This window comes from Schistocerca piceifrons, chromosome X (genome assembly GCF_021461385.2).
Source record: "Schistocerca piceifrons isolate TAMUIC-IGC-003096 chromosome X, iqSchPice1.1, whole genome shotgun sequence".
Classification (NCBI taxonomy): Eukaryota; Metazoa; Arthropoda; class Insecta; order Orthoptera; family Acrididae; genus Schistocerca; species Schistocerca piceifrons.
Genome location: NC_060149.1, coordinates 28,624,733 through 28,650,234, shown reverse-complemented (window position 1 = coordinate 28,650,234; position 25,502 = coordinate 28,624,733). Strand labels below are relative to the sequence as shown.

General features: G+C 44.1%; 1 protein-coding gene and 1 non-coding gene across 2 annotated transcripts in view; one reads left to right on the top strand and one right to left on the bottom strand.

Moving 5' to 3' along the window:
• Positions 1-25,502, top strand: part of LOC124722165 (latrophilin Cirl) — a 799,917-nt gene that overhangs the window by 121,837 nt on the left and 652,578 nt on the right. The gene's annotated exons all lie outside the window — the stretch shown is intronic.
• On the bottom strand, positions 24,653-24,726 carry Trnat-ugu. The gene has a single exon. It is a non-coding gene; the product is annotated as a tRNA-Thr (tRNA).

Below are 25,502 nucleotides of genomic sequence, written 5' to 3'. Positions count from 1 at the left end.
TGTAATGCAGCTGCAGCTTCCACCGCTGGGAGACAGGGCCGCTGAAGACGGTTCATTTAAATAAGGTTGCGGTTTGACGACAAGATCGTTGCAGACGGAGCACAGGCTGCGACTGAGCAAAAAGGTTGCTGTCTCCTTTTTTAGAGGAACCATCCCGGCATTTATTTCAGCCGATTTAGAGAAACGACGGAAAAGCTAAATGTATGTGGGCGGGCGGGTATTTAAACCGCCGTTGTCCCACATGCGAGTGTTATTTCTTAATCGCACGATGCTAATTTAAGCCCATGCACCAGATATGAAGGTACAACATTCCGAAACGGATTGTGGGAAAGCGATTGAAGATAACATACTTGTATTTCAGCTGAATTGTTGACATGTAAAATTTACTTCACGTATAGCTGACATACAGGCTGTGCTTTGAAGACAAATGCGGGCTGCTGTTTATGCGCGGGCGGGGTGGGTGGTGGCCGCTGGCCGCCGAAGTTCCCCGTCCGCTGCTCCCTTGTGATCCCGCGCCATCCAATTTCCACGGTCGCTGCTTTTCAAATCCTCCAGCAAAGAAATTTGAAAAGGCCATTGTGGGGGCCATAATGGCGAGATATCGATTAACGGGACACCGCACGAATGAAGCCCCGAGCGGGACGGCGCACCGTTCACACGCCGTAGCCCCTTTGTTTTGCCCGCTAATACTGTTCCGCCTCCAATACAGTAAATAAGTTTTCCTATTTTAAATTCCTCTGACGAGAAAATATTGGCGGATTTAATAAATCCGCAATGACACACACGCAGTGGAAGATACGTAACTTACGAATAAAAGTTCAACTGTCTCTAGTTCTCTATTTTATTTTTGTTTTATTATTTATCTTTGTGCTCTTTGGAGCGAAAGCTCCATTTTCGGTTTTTTTTAAAATTTCGATCAATGTTTTGCCTCGTGACCTGTTGCAGAAATCGCACCTGAATTTTGTGTGAACACTGAAGCACAGGTGCGAATGCTTCAGCAAGACGTATCGACAAGCATCTATTGAAACCAGAGAAACCCGAAAATGGAACTTTCGGTCCGAAATACGCATTTGTAAATGGAAGCAGCGAAATGCAGACTGCATTCGGGACTAAGAAACCAATCTATTGTAGCTTTACCACTGTTTCTTTTAATCGCCAACGAGAGTCTATTCATAGAGGCTGTGCTGGGTCTTTTCCCCATCTTATTCGAGTGAACTGCTTATCCGTCTCAAATACCGTAACGGTAATTTGATTATTGAACCCTGCAGTAACAAAAAAAAGTTATCACAACATAATTAGTGTTCGTATGACACGAGCTACATCTCTGATTAATGAGGATTCAGCATGAAGGCTTGCACGGTCGATGTGTCTTTTCGTTAAAATTTCAGACCTGGTACGCCGTGGTTGCTGCATAAATCATTATTTTCGGACGTTTCGACCTCGTCTGAAAAGAGTCCACCGTAGTGGAACGTCTTTTACACTGCGGAGACTAACAAATGAAATTACCTGGGACTAACGTTTTACACAAGACAATGCCTTATTATCCGCACTTGTGGAGAGAGGCAACAGAAATTTGTAAAATAGGAACGAAGAGACGGTAAATAAAATAAAACGTGGCTCCAGACCCCGCACAAAGAAAGACATTCTAACGATCGATTACTTACAGTGTAGAATAATTTCACGTAACAAAAAGAATCGTTTGCATTGGGTACCATAAGACGAATAGAAGTGCCTCGGACACAGATAGTGATGCCCTATAAATTTGGAGAGCAGTCAGCTTTCTTCGCAGTCGCAGTGATTAATCTAGAAAGCAATCCCCCCGTCCCTGCAGACTGGGTCGACACGTTAGTGCATCGACAACGACCTTTCAGCTCAAAAGTTTCAACGGAAAAAATTGCAACCGTCTGTCGTTAAGGTGGAGGCACCTTCATTTGAATTTGGCGACGAGGTGGTTGCTGGTTTTTCGCGGTTGCCCCTACCGAGCTGGCTCAATGGTAGGTCACTGGCCTTGTAGTCGAATCCCGTCCTGTCATTCAGATTCGTGTGAGGCGAATCCCAGGCAAGGGCATGGCTCATTTCCTTCCCCAGTCCCAGCTTACGCTCTGCATATAATGATCTCGTCGTAGAGGAGTGTGTGTGTGTAGTTTTCTCTTTAGTTTTTTATTACGCCTAGCAGTGCTCCACGCAAAACGCGCGTAGAAACCGGCTGAAACGTTGTGTAGTCTCTCGCCCCCTTTTTTTTCCAAATTCTTCAGGGGCTTCCCCGTAACTCATCTTCGGTAGAATACAACAGTGTGTGTGACTGACTTATAACGTAGTTAGTTACGTTGTCCTTAGGTATTAGTGAAGACATTATGTTTTTAGTCCTACTCATGCAACTACACTTAAAAAAAGTTCTTTTTCTACTGGCTACCGGTTTTTAAGTAGAAAAAGATGGAAGACACGCTGAGTTCTTAGATCTGACAGGCTTAGAGTACATCCATTGCTCTACGATTTAATTTGTCGCATATACTGTTGAAGTGCGCCTCTGTAGCTAAGTGGTCAGCATGGCTGACTGCCATACAGCAGACCCGGTTTCGATTCCCGGTACAGCCAGAGATGTTTCCTTGGTGGGAGGACTGAGACGGGGTGCACTTGGCCTTGTGCGGCCAACTGAAGAGCTGCTCGAGCGATTAGTAGCGGTTCCAAGGTCAACAAACCCGACAATGGCCTTGAGAGCGGTGTGCTGACCACGTACCTCTCCATACCACATCCGACGACGCTTCTGGAAAAGGATGACACGGCGGTCGATGGGGCCCGACTGGCCACAACTCGGATCTCTACCTTTTTACCTTATTGCTGTTGTTGTGGTCTTCAGTCCTGAGACTGGTTTGATGCAGCTGTCCATGCTACTCTATCCTGTGCAAGCTTCTTCATCTCCCAGTACTTACTGCAACCTACATCCTTCTGAATCTGCTTGGTGTATTCATCTCTTGGTCTCCCTCTACAATTTTTACCCTCCACGCTGCCCTCCAATACTAAATTGGTGATCCCTTGATGCCTCAGAACATGTCCTACCAACCGATCCCTTCTTCTAGTCAAGTTGTGCGACAAAATTCTCTTCTCCCCAATTCTATTCAGTACCTCCTCATTAGTTATGTGATCTACCCATCTAATCTTCAGCATTCTTCTGTAGCATCACATTTCAAAAGCTTCTATTCTCTTCTTGTCTAAACTATTTATCGTCCATGTTTCACACCCATACATGGCTACACTCCATACAAATACTTTCAGAAACGACTTCCTGACACTTAAATCTATACTCGATGTTAACAAATTTTTCTTCTTCAGAAACGCTTTCCTTGCCATTGCCAGTCTACATTTTATGTCCTCTCTACTTCGACCATCGTCAGTTATTTTGCTCCCCAAATAGCAAAACTCCTTTACTACTTTAAGTGCCTCATTTCCTAATCTTATACCCTTAGCATCACCCGACTTAATTCGACTACATTCCATTATCCTCGTTTTGCTTTTGTTGATGTTCATCTTAAATCCTCCTGTCAAGACACTTTACCTCATATAACCTATAATGCATATACCGAGCACACGGCGTATTCGTCACGAGAATGCGAATGTGACACCTTTCTTACTACGACAGCTAGTAAAATTATGTAAATGGCGAATTAGCACCAGGTCACTGTTTCATCCAAAAGTAGCTCCTTGCTTACTCGCTCCGTGATGTTTCAGGAGCAAAAGCATGTACGTTGCAAGGACGGGTAAGCGTCATACATTCTCAATGCCTTCCGAGATAAGTATTCCATACTGTCAGAAATAGGAATGGGTCTAGTTGTAATAAATTAACAACGCTTGTTCAGAAATGCTGCTGCCAAGTAGAGTCCTTTTTGTGTAAACAGATGCTGTGTTATTAAGCTATAGCTAAATTACTACTGTCCTCAACGTTCCCATCACTGAGACATTCAAGTAGTCTCTAATAATGTGAGCGCCGACACTGCGTGAAACTTCGCATCCGTACTACTGTCCTCTCCTGTCCTGTACCACGCGGGAATGGAAAAATTATTGTCGATTAGCCTCCGTGTGAGCTTGAATTTCTCTGACACTACCCACATGGCCATTTTTGGAGGAAGTAATGTAGTGAATGGCTGTGCTTGGAATGTTCGCTCTCGAAAATTTAACGGTAAACTTCTCCATGAAACGTCTTTTTAGTAGCGGCTGCCACAGGGATTTGGTGATCATATGTGACACTCTGGCAGTACACGTAACGAAATGCTGCGCTCTTCTTTGGATCTTCCTTATCTTCACTATTAATACTCTTCATGAGAGTCCCAAAATGGCGAGCAATACTCGGTAATCCATCGAACGTGACGGATGTTCATGTTGATGGTGTGCAGATATTCCCTGCAACTAACGTTGATCCTCTAAAGACTAAACACTGCTCATCATGTATTTCATACGACGCCCAGTGTCCATGGAAACCGTCTGTTTCCCGTTGCAAACAAAGACATTTTCAAACGAAATTTTACGTGACCATTCGACAGACCTGTCTCATACTATTCAGTGTGATGTTACTTTCATCGATACGTATTAAGAGGGACAGTAAAACAAGAAGAATAACCAGTGCTAGAGTACTGCTGATCTGTGAGGGGAAGGTCGCTGGGAAAAGACGTGGAGTATTCGGAGATCCGAGGAGGATGGGACGCAATGGCAGTTAGCCAGGGTGCTGGATGCAGTGCAGTGTTGGGACTTTGCGCAAGACACAGAGATGACAAAGGTATTTCTGGTGTTTGAGGAGATGTGGGAACGAATCCCTTGACAGGATAAGGATAGAGAAGGGTAAATGATTGCGGAATGCGATGGCGAATGCGTGCCGTTGAAGGCTTTCGAAGCCCAAAAACCGTGTCACCTTACCTATACTGGGGAGTTCAGTGCGCATTCGTGACACGTGACAGAATTTGCACAACAGAACCAGTCGCAGATAAGACTAATGTCTCAAAGATAAAAACGTGGCAAGTTCCGAATACAAAAAAGCGCACAGCTGCTCGGAAAGTCGCAAATTCACGATAGTTAAGAATCAGGTGGTTCGCCGTTCAAATTGCTGGCGTATAGGACAAAGACGTGAAATGAAAGGATTCCTAGACGGAGGCAGTCGTCCCATTTGACCAAACTGTCTGCCAATCGTATTTGCACTGCATTTTTCACAACAGAACTCGAAAAGGATGAGGCTGTGGTCAGGAGCTGAAAGTTGTAACCCGTGTAACTGCTAGTGGAAACACAATACTCAGCTACACTCGTGCAAGGCTTGTGTGCTTTTGTTCTTGCGCAGTGCGTGTGGTTTGTACTGTATAACTTGTATCAAGCTATGTCGTCTGTGACGCATGTGCATTGTTTTCCCCTGCGTCGCATCGACCACGTTGTTTTTGCGACTCACGCTTTCACAGTCCGACTCGCCTTTACAGTGCTCGAAAGGTTCTCAGCCGATATATCTGAAGAAGAAATAAAGATTTCCCGGGTGTATTCCCAAAAGTGATTGAATATTCTGTCCGCCTCGAAAGTTTCAGCATCGATATTCTTCTGCTGGTGCTGGCGTATTGCTCAGGCAACATAGGAAAATAACTGCAGACGAATTTTGTTCACAACAGTCCATTTGAAATACAGGAAGGCAGTCGTTGCGTAGCCCAGTTGTACTCCCGCACTGAAACGTCCAGTTAAAAATCGATTATCACGGCAGCCAATTCCTTCCATTTCCTCCTTAAAGCCGATCCAATGAGCATCCGAAACACTCGATTTGTAATCAAGACTATGTCGCACTAGTGTCTCAGATGTGTTCTCTTAACAGCTGTTTTAATCTTTCTCAGAGTTCTCCTAATAACTCTTAAGCTGTAGTAAAGAATGAGATAATTGTCAAGAAGGAAGAATTTGCTATTAGAAAATATTTTGTATACTGTTTATTGAATGACGGTAATACAAGTATCACACTATGACGGATGTCACCTGTCCATTGCAGATACCTTCAGCCTGTGACTTGGTGCATGGTGGAGGGTACCATTAACCACTACTAGCTGTTTCCCTTCCTGTACCACTCGCAAATAGAGCGAGGGAGAAACGACCATCTGTATTCCCCCATACGAGCGGTAACTTACATTTACGTTGTATTTACTCGAAATGTACGTTGGCAGCACTAGAATCGTTCTGCAGACGCTTTCAAATGCCGGTTCTCTGAACTTTTTCAATAGAGCTTCGCTAGTGATTGTTACCGGTTAGTAAAAAAAAAAAGTTTATTTGGCAATCACGAATTCTCTTATTTGATGACTGTCATACTTCGCTAATTGTGTACCAACACAGGCTTTTGCGGATAATAAGATACCAATCAGTATTAGATCAAAAATAGTCAGGCTGAAGCTGTGTGCCATGTACACTGCTGGCCACCGTAAATGCAACACCAAGAAAGACAAGAGGTAGCACAACAAAATTTATTTTGTAGATACCATGTTGACCAAGTATTAAATGATTACGTTTACAGACGTCTGTGACATGTGGTTCCTGCCAGAATCAGTAGCCAGAGTAGCCGCCATTGTTGGAGATCACCGCTGCCACACGTCTCGGCATTGAGTCAAAGAGACGTTGGATGTGTTCCTGGGGTACAGCAGCCCAAGCAGCTTCCACACGTTGCCAAAGATCATCTGGTGTGGCAGCTGGGGATGTAATCTGGGTCACTCGTTGAGCAACCATGGACCACAAGTTTCCTATCGGCGAAAGATCCGGAGAGCGAGCCGGCCAGGGAAGCACTTCAATCTGGTTATTGACGAAGAACCTTTGGACAATGCGTGCCACGTGTGGTCGCGCATTATCCTGTTGAAATATGGCTGTGCCCGAGCCCTGAAGGTAAGGAAGGACAACTGGCTCCAGCACCTCGGATATGTAGCGCCGGCTATTTAAAGTACCGGCAATGCGTACTAGAGGCGTGCGAGAGTAATATCCAATACCGCCCCATACCATAATACCCGGTGAAAGACCAGTGTGGCGGTGCATAATGCAGCTGTCCAGCATCCTCTCTCCACGGTGTCTCCACACTCGAATCCGACCATCGTGGTGCTGCAGACAGAAGCGTGCCTCGTCAGTAAAGACAACGTCATTCCATTCTGCCGTCCACATCCGTCTGTCAACACACCATTGGCGACGGAGACGTCCGTGGTTCTGCGTCAATGGTAGACGAAGCAATGGACGTCTTGCGGACAGACCACTCTGCTGTAAATGGCGTCGAATGGTACGCGCAGACACTGGATGATGCGTTTCAGACGCAATGTGCTGTGCTATGCTTCGGGATGTCACAGAGCGATCCGTCACTGCCATGCGCACAAGTTGCTTATCAGCACGTGCAGTGGTGCACCGAGGTGAATGCGATCGACCACGTCGGTCCGTCGTACCCTCCTGCATCCAACGGTCACATATCCGCATTACAGTTGTTTGGTTTCGTCCAACACGACTAGCGATTTCTCTGTATGATAATCCACAATCTCGGTAAGCCACTATCCTTCCTCTGTCGAACTCGGATACTTGATCAAACGATGTTCGCTGTTGTCTACGAGGCATAGCTGATCGTCTTGTGAAACAACCAAAAGGTAAACACACGTGCCGAACGTACACTCGTCGAAATCGCCAAGCCTTAAATGGCGCTATGAGGTGGCGCCACAGGCGCGCGTGATGTGCGTCTGCGCTGAAATTCTAATCAGTTGCATATCTCATCGCTGCAAACCCATGGTGTAAATTTCACTTGATTCGGATGCTTCCTTCAGGGTGTTGCATTTACGGTGGCCAGCAGTGTAATTCTCGAACCGGGTGTAGTGTGCGACTAACGTGCGTCTGTTGCTGTTTAATAAAAAATACAAAAACTCATTGAAATTACAGTAAAAAGGTAGCTGAGAGTTACACGTGGTAGAGGTGGCTGCACTGATTCTTATGAAAATCCATTAAAAAAAGCAAACACATAAACAGCACACCGACACCTTACCTTTCTTCTGTTTACTATTCGACAATGGTGACAAAATTTCTCTTCTAGACCGTAATTCGAACCAGTGAACGCCGCCCAAAACTGTGATATTTAGACTGCGAATAAGACATCTTGTGAAGCGAATACAGAGTATGTTCTGTAGAATTTTTTACGCGCGTGCGATAAAGTAAATTATCAGTTTCTTTGTTCCCTAACTCTCGATTTTACGCCCCATTTTCATATCTTTCTGCCATGGGACAAAAGAGGTCGTGATTTGTGTTCCGTAGTGGACATTATTTTGTTTCTTACATGGTGTGTGGATTATTTTGCTGACAGTGGCCTCACTGGACTTTTGTCAGTAGAAGCACTCATCGAATTCTACGTTAATCACTGTTGTTCCAAAAGGGCTGTGTTCTTTAGGCAGCTGGAAGTTGTGCGCTGTTTTAGAGGCGAGTCGTTTGTAGAGTTGGCGCTTATGCAAATCGCCGCTGCGGCGCATGTCAAATGCGAAGACTGCTGTTTTGAGTGAACCTGTCTTATCTCGCGTGCCGACAGTGGGATTCTGCCTTATCTCTACATCGTAAAGTTGCCGCCTTTCTTTCCTCGCAACTTTCTGTCGCCAAAAGTAGCGCAACTGTTCACAAGTCGCCTTCTTCTGTGGCTTCCTGCAACTCTTGTGTTCGCTGGCACTGATGTGGTGAACCCCGAACGCTTCCCGTCTGTCTGAATAGGAGGTGGCGAACTTCTGCCGGCATTGAGATTGCGAAGGACCTACAACTTTTCTTCCTCAGAGGTATCTCACGATCAGATGCGTCGATGGAAAATAATTCGAAGAATTCGAGAGCATCCCCCGACAGAGCGGCACAATAGGTGGTGACGACTATCGCCTGCTGCCGCGGAACGAACTTTCTCACGAATAAATTCCGGGCATTTTAGTTTCAGCAGATAATTGAAGCTAACGAAGTTCTGGTCTGCTTCGGAAACAATTTCCTCGGAGCGGACAACCGAAAACCACGAATGATGAAAGTAAACAAAGGAAATTTTTGGAACGCTGACGATTTTATTTGGCTTATCGTTAGAAAACATTCCATCAAATGTACACTGAAGGATATTTTATTCTTACAAAAATCGTCATAACGTTGTTGAATATATCTAGCGGAAAGTAACTGTCAAGCGTTTTGGCAATATCTGTTTTACGGAAATAACCTATAAATACTTCGACATTCGCATAAATTAGCATAACAGGAGAAATGTGATAAATAAAACGATGAGGTATGTATTTCCGAGAGGTGCAGCAAATAAATTCGGAGCGTAATTTCTTTCTTGATTGGATAGGTCTTCGTCTCTAAAGGGAATTAACGTTGAAAATTGCGCTAAACAAAGCAGAACCTGCAGTGTATTTCCTTTCTGAAGATAAACTCGAGATTGGTTCGAATACAACCATCTCAGCTTTTTCCGCTATCGTAAACCATACCAAGCGAATACAAGCAAGCCATTCTTGTCAGGTTGATCTGGTGCTGTATGCTGGTGATTTCTTGTTTTCCATCTTCTCACTACGCGTGGTCCACTTGTAAACACAGTCGTACAAATTGAGAGTTGGATACTTAGCTAAGAATCTGGACTTGCATCCGGAAGCAGCAGAGGTGAAATCCTCTCTAAACTCCGCATGGCACAGTGATCCTTCCAGCAAATCGTTGGCCAATTAGTTCCCATCCATCTGCTGCCCACTGCTTGTAATCCGTGTCTGATTACCCTAAGAAAGTCGATGATGCTATTTCTTTTGATTATTACTTCGGGTTGTTGGTGTTCAAATAACAGTTTAATGCAGTTGGTATGTCGCTAGCTTGTGTTGCATTGAGATGGTATACTCTCTACAACATAGTAAAAGTTGACAACTATTCCATTGAACCAAGATGCACGGAATACTTTTCTGTACGACCCCCTTATATAATGAAAGAGCCGTGCGGTCTGAGGCGTCTTTCACGGTTCGCGCGGCTCCCCCCGCCGGAGGTTCGAGTCCTCCCTCGGTCGTGGGTGTGTTTGTTGTCCTTAGCTTAAGTTAGTTTAAGTAGTATGTAACCTTAGGGACCGATGACCTCAGCAGTTTGCTCCCATAAGACCTTACCACGAATTTCCAAAAATGTGTTTGTCAATTCACTGTTAGACGGAAGTAGCGTGAAAAGAGGATCCGATAACCTACAGGCTGGCATACGTACTGACGGATTGTGTCACGAAATAAGCTTTCGGCCAACATTGCCTCTGTCATTTCGTGACAGTCTTTTTGTTGTGCCTATCTGCGACTCAGTATCTCCGCTATATGGTCTGTAGCAACTATCCCTTTCATTTTTATATATCTCGAAAGAGACTTGTTTATTGGGAATAGTGTTAGTACGTTACTGAGCAAAAGAGAGTTGAGGACGCTTTTGAAAAATTCGTATACAGATTTGTTGTTACAGGTAACTATTTACTTAAACTATATTCGAACTTCCTGACAGAAATAAACTTATACCAGACGGAGACTCGAACCCGGAGCTTTGCCTTTGGCGGGAAAATGCGCTTACCGACCCAAGTGATCGAGGCATGGCTCACAACCCACCCTCACAGCTATGCTTCTGCCAGTAATACTCCTCTATTTTCCAGCTCTCCTGCATAGTTTGGTGGAATATCCCTCCCGGAAGAAAGGACATTGCTGAGAAATGGTTGCGCCACAGGCTAAGAGCTTTTTTTCCGGTATGAGTCTTCCACTCGTCGAGCATGCAGGAGAGTTTCTGTGAAGTCTGCAAAATGGGAGAAAGGTGCTGGCGGAAGTAAACCTGCGAGGACGGGTTGTTACTTGTTCCAGGATCAGTGCATTAAAAAGGTACAGGTCTAGCGCACACTCCACTGCAGATTGAAAAATTAGTTCTTAAACCACGTTCTTCGTAATCTCGTTTCATTTACAATCACATGATTGTGAAAAGCATCATTAAAAAGGAAAGAAGGGAAACCGAGGCTTAACGTTTCATCGGCGACGAGCTCGTTGGAGACGGAGAATAAGCCCGGAAAGTCCAGGGCAGACGAAATAAATCCACCACATTTTTTTTAGAGTAACCATACCGGTATTTGCTTTAAAAGAACAGTGAAACGACGGAAAACCTAAATCTGTAAGGTCGGACGGGGATTCGATTCCACCTGTCCCGAATGCGTATGTAGTGGTCTAACCTCTGCACCACCTTGCTTATTAAAACGACAAATTATAATTGTGGACAGCGTTGTCATGCAATGTCCGTGAGAGCTGTGTTCAATATTTTTTGTATTAAGTACACGGCGTGCGTCGTAATTTACGTGCTTTGTGCAAAAATTCGAAGCTCTTTCCCGTCCTTCACCTACAATGAATTTTCACAATATATTTCAACAAAATATTGCACCTCCCTAGCTACCCCCTCATTTAGTAATGTGACTGCAGCTCCTTTTTGTTAGAATGTTGGCTGGCCTGCTTGCTCCACGGCAGCTGCTTCGTCATCGGCCGTAATTAGTTTGCTTAATAAATGAAGCCAGCGATTGTTTTTGCGCTGGTGCGACACTGCAGCTAAAGCCCCGGCCGCTTGCCTCTTTCGTTCCCAACCAGAGTTACGTTTCCAAACTTGTCGGTTGCTTTTCGTGTCTTCGCATTGCCACGTTCTCTTCAGAGAGTTTGCTGCTGACAGTGAAGAATTCATTTCGTTTTGCTTCTTTTCATTAGGAAGCCGTTCCACTTCTGAACCAAAATGCCCATGTTGATTTTAAAATTTTGGTTTCATTTATGATATGCGTTGAGTGTAGCTGTGGTCTGCAGACAGTTGCAGACATCAGTATTCAGATGGATGTATAACTACAATAGATGTATTATGTACAAGGTCATGCTTCGCTATCCTCTTTCCACCGTTTTGTGCACAAATAGAGAGATACTGATCGAACTATGAACGTAACAAAAAGTGCTGGTTGAGACCATATTGTCTTGCTATGATGCCAGGTTATACATGCACGTTATGTTGACATTCGAAAAACTTCGCTCTCCCGAGGTCTTGTAGCTTCGTAACATCGAGTTTACAGTAACCAGAAAATGTTTGCTCACTATTTGCTCCAGGAAACATGTTTCGGCTTCCGAAGAGTTTTACAAATTGAGAACTGTTTACGTTATGATATATTATCGTATTGAATTGTCACAGACAAGGGATAATGATTTCAAGTGATGTCTGTAAAACAAGTCCTAAATTGAAACTTCCAAGCAGATTAAAACTGTGTGCCCGACCGAGACTGGAACTGTGGACGTTTACCGTTCGCGGGCAAAGGTCCCGAGTTAGAGTCTCGGTCCGGCACACAGTTTTAATCTACCAGGAAGTTTCATATCACCGCACACTCCGCTGCAGAGAAAATTTCGTTCAAGTCCTAAATTATTTTGCTTTACGCAAAGAGCGTTGAAGGGTGTATGCAGTACATCACTGTTTATAAATCTACATCTACATGACTACTCTGCAATTCACACTCAAGGGCTTGGCAGAGGATTCATCGAACCACAATCATACTATCTCTCTACCATTCCACTCCCGAACAGCGCGCGGGAAAAACGAACACATAACCTTTCTGTTCGAGCTCTGATTTCTCTTATTTTATTTTGATGATCATTCCTACCTATGTAGGTTGGGCTCAACAAAATATTTTCGCATTCGGAAGAGAAATTTGGTGACTGAAATTTCGTAAATAGATCTCGCCGCGACGAAAAACGTCTTTGCTTTAATGACTTCCATCCCAACTCGCGTATCATATCTGCCACACTCTCTCCCCTATTACGTGATAATACAAAACGAGCTGCCCTTTTTTGCACCCTTTCGATATCCTCCGTCAATCCGCAATAGACGCAATAGTTATTGTTTCGATGAGTTTCCTGTTATTTAGTACAGGAACGAATGTTATCGTGCAGAGTAACGGTTTACGACGTGGGCTGTTTTCAAGAAATCCTTCTGTGCGTGTTATGCCGTTGTCTGGTACGTTGACTGTATTCTGTGTGTTATGTGCACCTGTCGCTTGCACAAGTTATCCAGTTTCGGTGGAGGGTCGAACTGAAAGATTGACTAAGAACGAGATTCATTAACAGATAGCCTACCCTAGCAGGAAACCATCTAAAAAGGCCCTCAACTTAACATTCCTATCCAACAGAATATATAGTCGCTGTAACACTGCGTTTGTGTTTCAAATACACCAGGTATAACGTGATATATTTGCTGGGAGAAGGTGCAGGAAGGGTTGAAATACATTCAGTGCTCGTGTTCTGCAGACGTGTATAGATGTGTATTTGAAGTGTTAATAACCCATACAGCTCGATAGAAATAGCCATATTACTGTCACTATTCCATATGGTCTTAAAACTTCTCTCATGATTGTATCCTGTTTTCTAAACGGAGATGTTGCAAGTAGTAGGAGGTTCAGATATACTCCTCTATTTAGTCTGAAATATTAATACCAGTCACGAATATATCTTCAGCTCAGATAAACTTAATGTGAGAAGACTTTTTCCGTTTCATTAACCAGCCTTTGCCCTGCAATCGTACTTTCTCTTGAGTTTTTTTCCGCATTACAAAGACAAATTGATTCCGTATTTCTTGATTTCCAGAAGGCTTTTGACACTGTACCACATAAGCGACTTGTAGTGAAATTGCATGTTTATGGAATATCGTCTCAGTTATGTGACTGGATTCGTGATTTCCTGTCAGAGAGGTCACAGTTCGTAGTAACTGACGGAAAGTCATCGAGTAAAACAGAAGTGATTTCAGGCGTTCTCCAAGGTAGTGTTATAGCCTCTTTGCTGTTACTTATCTATAACAACGATCCAGGAAACAATCTGAGCAGCCGCCTCAGGTTGTTTGCAGATGATGCTGTCGTTTATCGACTAGTAAAATCATCAGAAGATCAAAACAAATTGCAAAACGATTTAGAAAAGATATCTGTACGGTGCAAAAATTGACAATTGAAACTAAATAACGAAAAATGTGAGGTCATCCTCATAGCGCTAAAAGGAAGCCGTTAAACTTCGATTACACGATAAATCAGTCAAATCTCAAGACCGTAAATTCAGCTAAATACCTAGGAACTACAGTTACGAACGATTTAAATTTGAAGGTACACACAGAAAATGTTGTGGGGAAGGCTAACCAAGACTGCGTTTTATTGGCAGGACACTTAGAAAATGTAACAGGTCTACTAACGAGACTGCTTACAACACGCTTGTCCGTCCTCTTCTGGAATACTGCTGAGTGGTGTGGGATCCTTACCAGAAAGGACTGACTGAGTATATCGAGAAAGTTCAGAGGAGGCCAGCACGTTTTGTATTATCGCGAAATAGGAGAGAGTGTGTCACTGAAATGATACAGGACTGGGGGTGGACATCATTAAAACAAAGGCGTTTTTCGTTCCGGCTGAATCTTCTCACGAAATTTCAATCACCAACTTTCTCCTCCGAATGCGAAAGTATTTTGTTCACGGCTGCCTACCTAGGGAGAAACGATCATCATAATAAAAGAAGGAAAATCAGAGATCGCACGGAGAGATATCGGTGTTCGCTTTTTCCCGCGTCCTGTACGATATTGGACTAATAGAGTATTATTGGGAAGGTAGTTCGATGAACCCTCTGCCAGGAACTTAAATGTGATTTGCAGAGTATCCATGTAGAAACCCGGCAAAAACATGCAAACCGCCTGCTGTCGGGCTCCACATATTCGTAGCCCAAACTGAGGCGTGTACTAGCAAGCTCGGCCTGTGTGGAGAGGAAGGGATTTCGCGCAATCCTGCAGAAAACACTCAATCTTTCAGGCTTGTGTAACTTGCTGTTACGTGCGTGGGCGCCTTAAAAATGCGGCAAAGCACTTGAACTAAAGATTAGCCACTCTGTACCGCACACCCCGCATAACAAGTCTGTTGCTACACACTAGTGAAATCAAGGACACAGTAAAACTTCTGCTCACACACACCTTTATTCTCACACGTCCATTTTACAGTTATCGTAGAAATATATCCGCTGCAGAGGGCAGCACAATGTACAGACTTAACAGAACACCAACAGATGGCGTAGGAGTCTTCATTCCCCAACATCCTCCCCACCCTGGTCCATCTCAAGGGGGATGACCAGCTGGACCGGTCGACAGATCTTCATACCATCTGGCTGGCGGAGGATGATGCACCGTATTTTAGTGTCTCTGCCATGCCGCACTTCTTCTACCACAGCCCTCTTCCACAAGTGCCGTGGTTTGCTGTCTTCTTGGAGCAGAACAACCTCTCCAATTCTCGGTTTCCTTTGCGAAGGATATCCCTTCACCTCATGATATTGTCTTAGCAGCAGGAGGTATTCTGTCTTCCACCTGCGCCAGATTTCGTCATTGACCTTTTGTCTGAGTCGGAACTCCTTGGCAAGGTCCTTTCTAGTTGCTGGCTCTGGCCCACATGGAATTGTTACTAATTTCCCACCATTCAGAAAGTGAGCTGGCGTCAATGCAGTGTCGCTCTCTCCTTGAGTGATGGGTCGTGAGTTTATTGCGGCTTCTATGCTGATCAAGGTGGTGTTTAAGCTCTCTTCATCCACCTGGGAGCGACCAAGAACTTTCCTCAGGCAGCGCTTGACTGAGCCTATCATGCGTTCCCACCAGCCTCCCCACCAAGCCGCACGTGGTGGTATGAATTTCCAAGTGATTCCATGGTGGGCACAGTAGAGCTTAGTGGAGCACCCCATCATATTAAACTGCACCTTCTTCCTTGAGAGTGATGAATTGTAACTGGATTCGAAAGTAGTTATCTCGAGAGTAGTGCTTCCAATGACACTTAGTTGGAGAGATTCGATCAGTGAATGGTGAATGAAACTCGATTGACTCCCTGTGTCCAGGATGGCACGTGTCTGTTTGCTCTTACCAGTGGGTCCTGTGATACTCACACGAGCAGTCTGCAGGTATGTGAAGTTAGAAGTCATAGTTTCAATCTTATTTACTGTTGTGGTATGGCTACTGCAGATAGAAATGTGATGCTCCCCCTTACATTTCGCACAGGACGCCTTTCCCCGTTTGAAACACTGATTTCTGTTGTGGCCACGTCTCAGGCATAGAAAGCAACGGTTCATTGTCTTGAGGGCGTCGATTCTTGCCTGCAAGCTTGCAATCTTTTGGCAGTCTTGGCCCCAGTGCCCTCTTTCGCTGCAATACACACAGAAGGGTTCTGAATTCTGTTGTTTCTTCTTGTCCCTCTTCGTTTTAACCTTTACGTGGAAGGCAGATGCTGTTGGTACGTAATTTTCGTGTGGTACATTATCTCCACGAATTTTGCGTGTGTTGATAGCTCCTTCCACCTCTTCATTTAAGAACTCCATAAGGTGGGTGAGGTTCCCTTCTTCAATCTTTTGCCTTCGGGCATGAACAAGCCAATTTTTGCAAATTTCTTCAGGAAAGGCTCGAAGAAGTTTGGGTGCAAGCACTCTCCCATAAGAATCGACGTTTTCTCCTAGTGCTCGTAGTGCTTGGATGCGCTTATGGCACTCAATGTAGGTGGAATTGAGAGCCTCTGGATTGCCTGAAGTCGAAGTGTTAAGATTCTCCAAGAAATCCAGGTGACTTTGGATAATTCTGTTCCTATCCCCATATTTGGATTTCAAAATTTGCTTAGTCTGCTCATATGTATCAGCTGTAACAGCAATGCCATCGACCAAGTCCTTAGGTTCCCCATCAAGGTAACCACGGAGGAATACATGCTTGTTCATTGTTGACACCATCGGATTCTCGTCTATGGACGCTGTAAATTGCTCCCAAAATCGAGGCCAGGCTTCTATATCCCCTGAGAATGCGTGCAGTTTGATAGTAGGCAATTTTATGTCCATACAGGCGTGTTGTTGAGCCGCTGACGTCACGTTTCTGTCTCCTGAGCGCGCTCCTCCTAGAAGGCCTTTCGCCTTTCGGAGGGCGCGTTTGCATTTATCAGTATATTCCTCACAAGCTTCCGTGTCGGCTTCGTATTCAGAGTCATCCAGCAAGTCCTGTATTGTATCGTTGAGTCGGGCCAACTCTTCTAATGTTTCTTGTAGGCGTTCCTGGAAGTGTTCTACTTCTTCTGCAGCTGTAGAACCATCGAAGGCGTTTATTTGGCTGACGAAACGCGTCGCATTCGATCGCAAGGTCGTCCGCTTCCGGCGCAGCCTCCCCAAGTTCGTAGCTACTGCTTCTGCCATGGTGAGTTGGTGGTTTTGCTTTCTGTCGCGAGAGTGCGTTCAAGGTCAAGACACCCCGTCAGTTGGATGCTATCGCTAAGGGATGGCGCTGTCCTGGAGTGTGAACCGTTAGCAGCCCCTAGTGATGTTTGTAGTTCTCAAGAGATGGCGCGGCCGTGCAGTTTTCAACTTCCGCGACCTTTAGTAGTGGTCGCTGTTGCTAACAGATGGCGCTGCAGTCTACCAATACTTCAGCAAGTCCCCTTTGTGCTTTGCAAATAATACGCCAACTGCCCTCTATTGCTCTGCCACCAACAAACATGCATCAAGTAACATCACATACAAATCAATCGCCCCGCAGTGTCCTTTGCTACAGTTTCAGAGCAATGCCGCAACTTATCTGTGTGAGCTGAACGTGGCGTGACGTGACCGGATTTTGAGATTGAAGTCGCTCAAAACCTTCTCCGTCGGCGTCGAGTCCTCTTTAATGTGTAGTAGCACTCTATCTCTTCGTGTTCTCCCGGGTTTCGGCACCAAAATGTTGCTACACACTAGTGAAATCAAGGACACAGTAAAACTTCTGCTCACACACACCTTTATTCTCACACGTCCATTTTACAGTTATCGTAGAAATATATCCGCTGCAGAGGGCAGCACAATGTGCAGACTTAACAGAACACCAACAGATGGCGTAGGAGTCTTCATTCCCCAACAAAGTCGAAACTGAGCCCAAGAAACCCGCGTCCGTCGATATGTTGCAGGTGCCTGCCTGTGAGATCGCCACGTTGGAGCATCTTAAGCAACGAGTAAACCACCACTAAGGCCTTAGCGCAGATGCAGGTGTTCTTACGTGGCCGGCCATTGGTTAGTTATGGACTCGTACCTGAATACAGTCTGGCTATCTGCGAGGCAGCGTTCACGTATGCTGTCAAATTAGCGGTTTACCTGCAGCGCCGATGCTATCGTTTCGCGGTGGCTCCGGATTCGAAAGTGTTGTGTGCCGCAGCTGCTGCAGACGGAAGCAGCGTGCGTTATTAGAGAAGCAGTGGGCTTCTCCGGTAGGCACAAAGGCAGTACGTAGACTGAAAACTTTCTCGGCCGCGCCGTAAACTGGGTGACGAGGAGCGTCTTCGGTTTCAAGGCGGCGCTGCGCTGCTGATTTGCGCGCGTAATCCTAGGTAAGATACTGTAGGCGCGCGCGTCAGTACTCGGTTACACGCTGCCAGGCGGGCTTTTGCATAAGCCGGCTGAGAAACGTGGAATGAGCTCCTTCATATTATGCCGCAGCGAAGGAACGGGAAATACTTTTTTTTATATTTCTTTCATTCCTGCTGTCCACGTGAAACGTTGAGAGGTTGGCCGCCTCTTCCTACACTGTATTTACAGTTATTTGAATTTTTTTTTCTTTCCGTTACTTTCAAAATGTTCAAATGTGTGTGAAATCTTATGGGACTCAACTGCTAAGGTCATCAGTCCCTAAGCTTACACACTACTTAACCTAAATTATCCTAAGCGCGCACACACACACACACACACACACACACACACACACACACACATGCCCGAGGGAGGGCTCGAACCTCCGCCGGGACCAGCCGCACAGTCCATGACTGCAGCGCCTGAGACCGCTCGGCTAATCCCGCGCGGCTCCGTTACTTTCTCGGTGAAACAAAATGCACTAATAAAAATTACGTGCAGTGTGCAAACATCAAACGCCGAACGTAAACTGATACATTTCTGGAAATGTAGGTAGTTTATTTTGAGTAATATATATAATTTAGATTGTCAGTTTTTTAATAAAATCTTTTTTTTATAGTGAGTGATTTTCGTTCCATTCCGACAAGGAAACTACATGGTAATCGCATTTTTGTACAGGGTTATTACAAATGATTGAAGCGATTTCACAGCTCTACAATAACTTTATTATTTGAGATATTTTCACAATGCTTTGCACACACATACAAAAACTCAAAAAGTTTTTTTTAGGCATTCACAAATGTTCGATATGTGCCCATTTAGTGATTCGGCAGACATCAAGCCGATAATCAAGTTCCTCCCACACTCGGCGCAGCATGTCCCCATCAATGAGTTCGAAAGCATTGTTGATGCGAGCTCGCAGTTCTGGCACGTTTCTTGGTAGAGGTGGTTTAAACACCGAATCTTTCACATCACTATGCGTGAAACTTGCCCGCACGCGTTCAACCGTTTCTTCGCTCACTGCAGGTCGACCCGTTGATTTCCCCTTACAGAGGCATCCAGAAGCTTTAAACTGCGCATACCATCGCCGAATAGAGTTAGCAGTTGGTGGATCTTTGTTGAACTTGGTCCTGAAGTGTTTTTGCACTGTTATGACTGACTGATGTGAGTGCATTTCAAGCACGACATACGCTTTCTCGGCTCCTGTCGCCATTTTGTCTCACTGCGCTCTCGAGCGCTCTGGCGGCAGAAACCTGAAGTGCGGCTTCAGCCGAACAAAACTTTGAGTTTTTCTACGTATCTGTAGTGTGTCGTGACCATATGTCAATGAATGGAGCTACAGTGAATTTATGAAATCGCTTCAATCATTTGTAATAGCCCTGTATTTATGGTACATGAAGTTCAGATTTCAAATTTCAGTTGGCCAAAGCAGTCAGACGCAACGCTCAGAAATTCTGGGGAAAGAAGACTTCTATGTTTTCAGAGCGTCGTTAATACCCTAAGGCAAGGTTGTATTTTCGTCGGGCCGCGTTACTCTGAGAATGTTCGCCTATCGTGTGGACGGTCTGGGTTCGAGTCCTGGCCGTGGTAAATTTTGGAACAATTGTCCATGTTTCTTTAGCATTTCCGTGAAGCACAAAGTACATAAGAATGGAAAAACACTGTAATGTTTCTCAGTTTAACCAACATTTGTTATATCTTTTATGAAGATCGGCAATTAAAAATTTATATTTGCAACGAAAACTGGACTTTCGCGTATGATATGTAATTAGAAATAAGACGACAGCCATTTTTCACAAAAATGAATTGATTTGTGTTAATTAGCATATATTTGATGAATTGTGTTTTTAACTGATGTAGTTATTCGAACTGAAAGAAAAGACAGTGACCGAAACGAGATTCGAACCAGCGTTTCAGCGATTCTCAGTCTCGGCCGCTACTTCTTTTTCCAGCTTTATCTATTTTAAGCTTCACGAAAATGCTCGTAGAACAAGCCCCTTTGATTAAAAATTTGCATTGGCCGGCAGTCGAACCGATGATACCAACATGGCTGGCGAACATTCTACAAAGTACTACGCTGCCTGTTCAGTTAAATAGACACTTCTCTAGGGAAATAAAGGCGTTCGGAAAATTTCGAAGTCGATTCTCTGATATTTGAGTTCTGAACTTAACGTACCATAAACGTAAAAAATTATAAAAATGCTTTCGGCGTGTAGTCTCCTTGTGAGTTCGACCCGCTGGCTCTGGAGAACTGGAATAGTCTGTAATACCATGGAATATATTGGACGAGGTTGGGTGTATTGAGAAGAGGAAAAAGTACATCTCCTGTGAGGAGTACTTCCTTTTTTTCGACCCAAGTGAAGTCGCGCAGTGGGGAAGCGGCGTTAGAATTCCCCAGCGTGGTTTAAGGGAAATGGCGGGATGGTTCCTTAAAAAATCACACGGCTGATTTCCTTCTCCAGTCCAAAATTGCGCTCAGTCTCAAATGACCTCGTCGTCGACGGGTCATTGAGTGCTTATTTGCCTTTCTTCCTTCCTCCCTTCTGTAATAGAAATTCCTTATGTAAAGTCCAAAACGCAGTGATGACAAAGAGAGAAAAAAATTAAGAAAAAAGAAACACACAATGGCGTACAGTGGACCAACTAATGCATAACTGAAAACGCTTGCTGTTAAAAAAATTTAGTTGGATTTGCGTGCTCCTAAAAGTTAATCTTAGAACTAACAGCATTAGTCAAAATAGAGACTCAACGTTATACAGATTCCGTTCCGCAGAGTAACATCGCAGGAATAAAAGCTTGACAACCTCATTTCTTCCACAGTGTTTAACGTTCCATTGCGTGAATGAATGGTTTAATTGTGGATAAACGGAAGATGATGCGGATAACAAAATTAGAAATGTGCCGCTAACGTCATGGCACGGTATGGAGTACGACGCACGTACAGTCAGCTGTTGCGCTAGTTAGACACAGCGGGAGAATTCTGAAAGAGGCGGCCACGCACGAAACACTTTATTCTTGAATACTCATTTTTGGTTCGAAATAGAGGATGTGGTCGAAAATCAGTTGCTTGCTGTTAAATTTGTAACCAGTCAGCTTAGTCAGTACTAGTAACCCCTGATTCTTTAAAGAATAAAACTCCCATGTATAAAGCAGGTTCAGACGCCTGATTCCAAATGAGTTGTGAAGTATTGCATATGTGTGATTAAAATGTAAGCCAGAAAATGTTAGGAAAAGTTTTAAATTATGCTTAAAGTTCGTTCGAAATCGTAAGTGAGCAATTAAAAAACATTGGATAAATATAATGTGAGTAATTTTCGCTGCTTTTTAAGCATCATTCCACACATCTCAGCGTCTATGACGTCGTATCTCCTGAACTTGTGTTCAGGAGCAATATAATTTTGCAGGTACTTTCAGTGGTATACGTGGATACTGTGTGCAAACTGTGTTGCGAGTACAGTCGGTAGTAAAGAATTAATAAACTAAAACGTCACGTCTAATGCTGAAGTTTCCCTGCATTAACAGCGAAAATGTAAGCGATAAACATTTTTCCTTCTATCATTTTGTTGGGGCTGTTAGTGAGAAAAAATTTCGCAAAGGTTGCAAATGTGTGTTAAGAGTGTAGGAAGTAGCCAGCGATGTCATTCTCAAATACTGGATGAATAAAGTCAGTTACGCTGCCTCAACACATACACACAGTCTGTAGTTGTAATAGTTATCTTCTGTTTAACCTTTAACGTAAGATTATAGCCTTAACGAGTAGATTATGAGAGTATTTTTAACTCGGTCAATAATTAAATGAAATATTGAGCAAGCAGTAAAGGAACAGAAGAAAAATTTGGAGTAGGAATCCATTATGAAGAAATAAAAACTTTGAGGTTTGCCGATGGCATTGTAATTCTGTCAGAGACAGCAATGGACCTAGAAGAGCAGTTGAACGAAATGGACAGTGTCTTGAAAGGAGGATATGAGATGATCATCAACAAAAGCAAATCGACGATAATGAAATGTAGTCGTATTAAATCGGGTGATGCTGAGGGAATTAGATTAGGAAATGAGACACTTAAAGTAGTAGATGAACTTTGCTATTTGGAGAGCAAAATAACTGATGATGGTCGAAATGTAGACTGGAAATGGCAAGGAAAGCGCCTCTGAAGAAGAGAAATTTGTTAACTTCGAGTATAGATTTAGGTGTCAGGAAGTCTTTTTCTGTGAGTATTTGTATGGAGTGTAGCCATGTATGAAGTGAAACATCGACTATATAAATAATTTAGACACGAAGAGAATAGAAGCTTTAGAAATATTCTGCTACGGAAGAATGTTGATTAGATGGGTAGATCACGGAACTAATGAGGAGGTACAGAATAGAATTGGGGAGAAGAGGAATTTGTGGCACAACTTGACTAGAAGAAGGTATCGGTTGGTAGGACAAGTTCTGAGGCACCAAGGGATCACCAGTTTAGCATTGGAGGGAAACGTGGAGAGTAAAAATCGCAGAGGGAGGCCAAGGGATGAATACACTAAGCAGTTTCAGAAGGATGTCAGCTGCAGTAGTTACTCGGAAATAAAGAAGCTTGTACAGGAGAGAGTAGCATGGAGACCTGCATCAAACCAGTCTCTGGACTAAGGACCGCAACAACAACAACAACAACAACATTGAAAATCTAATATTGGTTGTCCCTGTAGCCGTTAGACAGGCAACGCGCAGTTGGTACCCATTCCCGGGATAGTCGCTTGTTAATACAGATAGGTTCAACTGGCTCTGAGCACTATGGGACTTAACATCTATGGTCATCAGTCCCCTAGAACTTAGAACTACTTAAACCTAACTAACCTAAGGACATCACTCAACACCCAGTCATCTCGAGGCAGAGAAAATCCCTGACCCCGCCGCGAATCGAACCCGGGAACCCGGGCGTGGGAAGCGAGAACGCTACCGCACGACCACGAGCTGCGGACTATAGATAGGTGTACATACGAATAGTTCGAAGGAAGACAGCATTTTCCACTTGAAACTCTATTGCTGTGGATTAAAACAACAACATGAGAGACTGTAAAGCGATTGTATTGCCTCTATCGTATATCTCAGTGTAAGACCGTGGAACAAGTTAAGATAGATTGTGGTGCGTACAGAGGCGTACTGTCATTCATTGTGCCAGCGCTTCTTACGAAATTGGAACGTGATAGGGTGTAACTAATAACGCTAATCTTCAAATTTGGGAAGTTTTGAAGGACTTCACGGCCTATGAAAACTACAGGAATGTGGCCTAATTACGTTATACAGATGACGTTCGCTGCTACAGGACTGGAGCAATCTATAGGACAAGACAGTACTGTATGGGAGTCTAAATGCGGACGGCTGGAAATGCAGCTAGAGCAGCGGCAATAGCCGCAGTGAGCACATTCTGCAATGACTTCACTCGGCTGGCGGAATAGATTAGCGAAAGCTGCTTACCTTCGACATGTCAGCAGTATTGTTACGAGCTGAGAATGATGGAATCCGTGCTCACCGCGGCAGAAATAGCATTCGATCCAAACGACGAGCGTATTGTGATATTTCGTCGATAATCCACATTGTATAATCCTCCTCCCTCGCGATATCCGTATTTGCTCGGATATGCTGCTGAGATTGTTTGCTAGCGAAGATAAAGGGATTATAAAAACTCGCCAGTCGTGCAGAAGCCAGATAAGTTATCGCTGTCTTTTACGGCTGTAGACATGGACTGGTAGCATTGAAGCACTTCTTGATGCATATCTGTAGGGTGAGTCAGGAGGAATGGTACGTGCTTTGAGGGGTGATAGAATTAATGATTCGGAATTATTCGAAATGGTTTTCGAGACAGAACACATTTAATATAACTTTTGTACGTTTTTGTTAAATAATGCGAAAACCACACCCTCCAGCGAAAACGGTCGCAGTACAAAATTAAACTAAATTAAATTTCCTACAAAAAAGGTCTTATTCATTTTTCTCTAGGACTAAGAGTTTGCGCGAAGAGACGCGAGAATATTGAAAATCTAGCGCGGTGCGCATGGCTGTAGCTTAATTAATTTTTGTAGGCCAATTTGAGGTAGTTTCCCGACTTGATAGGCCACACGTGTGCCGTATGAAATTGTTCATCTCATCTTCTTTTACACTACTATAGTACGTTGTAAACAATGACAATGTTTGAATAACACAGAAAGTAAAGACCACTGGAATAAATGATGACTAACTGAAACCCTCAGCTGCAGACAGGTGTTGTTGACATACCTCGGTGTGGACAGCTGAAAATGTGTGCCCCGACCGGGACTCGAACCCGGGATCTCCTGCTTACATGGCAGACGCTCTCTCCATCTGAGCTACCGAGGACACAGATGAATAGCGCGACTGCAGGGACTTATCTCTTGCACGCCTCCCGTGAGACTCACATTCCCAGCTGTCCACAATTCTACATATGTAATGTCCCGTCAGATGGATAGAGCGTCTGCCTTGTAAGCAGGAGATCCCGGGTTCGAGTCCCGGTCGGGGCTCACATTTTCAGCTGTCCACACCGAGGTATGTCAACAACACCTGTCTGCAGCTGAGGGTTTCAGTTAGTCATCATTTATTCCAGCGAAAAGCTGCACGGTCATCAACAGTATTCTGTTCTGTTGAGAACAGTTACTGTCTTCACATATAAAGACCACTGCACATTAAATGTGAAGTATCTCGTAAACCACTCGGAATAAGGCATATGTCCATATGAACTTTTTTGTTCAGAGTCACTAATACTCCTCTAGTACTTTAAAGTTGAACATCATTCTCGAACCTTGTCGGCGTCCAAATTTTCAGTTCCTGAGTTGATCCTCACGCCGTGTTCATCATTATGGGAGGACTTGGAGGTAGATAATATGTAGCACATTAGGATGGTCTACTGGCTATAATCCATTAAAATTGGCTGCACAACATGATATTCTTCTGTCGCATCTGTTGCTATGATACTGTAGTTTGTGGGATACGAAACAGAAGTACGATGTGTTAATTTAATCATGATACTGGCACGTCATAAATGCAAATATTTGTTAATTAAAGGTACTCGCACACGTCTTTCGACGCACAAGCCACATCACGAGTGTGTAACGCCACTTTTCTAAAGTATCATAATA